Here is a 1716-nt window from a genome sequence, read left to right on the forward strand (position 1 = left end):
GACCGATCTGCAGCCCCTGGACTCACCCTCAAAGATGAGGTCAGAGTCCTGCTCTATGCAGATTACCTTGTCTTACTGTCACCAACAGAGCAAGGTTTACAGGAACAACTTAACATTATTTGGGAATACAGCAACAACTGGGCAATCAACATGTATTTTCAGAAAACCAAAGTTGTGATTTTCCAGAAAAAGGCCAGGAATCAGAGCAGCAGAAACACCTTCATGGTTAAACACACCATGGTTGAACGTGCTCAATGGTACAACTACCTGGGACTAACAATCAGAGCCTCTGGTGGATTTGTTCTGGCAGTGAAAACACTAAAAGAAAAAGCCTGCAAAGCATTTTATCACAAATAATTATTGCTATCCAAATCCGGTGCTAAATATTCAACAGTGTAATTTGACCAATTGTACCATATGGAAGAGTGGTTTGGGGTCCAACCTGTAATCACGATTATAAGCATTGAGAGAAAAACCCAGTAGAAGATCTACATACAGAATTCTGCAGAATTATCTAAATATCCAAAAGAAAGTACTAAATAATGCAGAGCGAAACTCTGAAGATTCCCTGTAATTGTAAAGGACACTCACATTTAGTCACCATTTGAAATTCAGCCCCAAAACATTCTTGCAATTCAAAGCACTGGACAACCAAGAGGAAATGTATTTACTAATGACATAAAGCTGGGAATTATTTAACTGTAGTTCATTATCCTCATTGCATTATACTGTACTATACTGTATTTACTAATGACATAAAGCTGGGGATTATTTAACTGTAGTTCATTATCCTCATTGCATTGTACTGTACTATACTGTATTTAATAATGACATAAAGCTGGGGATTATTTAACTGTAGTTCATTATCCTCATTGCATTGTACTGTACTATACTGTATTTACTAATGACATAAAGCTGGGGATTATTTAACTGTAGTTCATTATCCTCATTGCATTATACTGTACTATACTGTATTTACTAATGACATAAAGCTGGGAATTATTTAACTGTAGTTCATTATCCTCATTGCATTATACTGTACTATACTGTATTTACTAATGACATAAAGCTGGGAATTATTTAACTGTAGTTCATTATCCTCATTGCATTATACTGTACTATACTGTATTTACTAATGACATAAAGCTGGGGATTATTTAACTGTAGTTCATTATCCTCATTGCATTATACTGTACTATACTGTATTTACTAATGACATAAAGCTGGGGATTATTTAACTGTAGTTCATTATCCTCATTGCATTATACTGTACTATACTGTATTTACTAATGACATAAAGCTGGGGATTATTTAACTGTAGTTCATTATCCTCATTGCATTATACTGTCCTATACTGTATTTACTAATGACATAAAGCTGGGAATTATTTAACTGTAGTTCATTATCCTCATTTTATTATACTGTACTATACTGTATTTACTGAAATGCTGGACCACTATACTGCTTTGGCAATATCTACAAATAGTATTTCATGACAATTAAGCAATCAGAGAGAGAGAAAGGCAGAGGGAGAGAGAGAAAGAGAGAGAGCAAAAGAGGGAGAGTGAGGGAGAGAGAGTGAGGGAGGGAGGGAGAGGGGGAAAGAGAGAGGGAGAGAAAGAGAGAGAGAGAGAGAGAGCAAAAGAGGGAGAGTGAGGGAGAGAGTGAGGGAGGGAGAGAGAGGGGGAAAGAGAGAGGGAGCAAAAGAGGGAGAGT

This window comes from Salvelinus alpinus, chromosome 2 (assembly GCF_045679555.1).
Source record: "Salvelinus alpinus chromosome 2, SLU_Salpinus.1, whole genome shotgun sequence".
Taxonomy (NCBI): domain Eukaryota; kingdom Metazoa; phylum Chordata; class Actinopteri; order Salmoniformes; family Salmonidae; genus Salvelinus; species Salvelinus alpinus.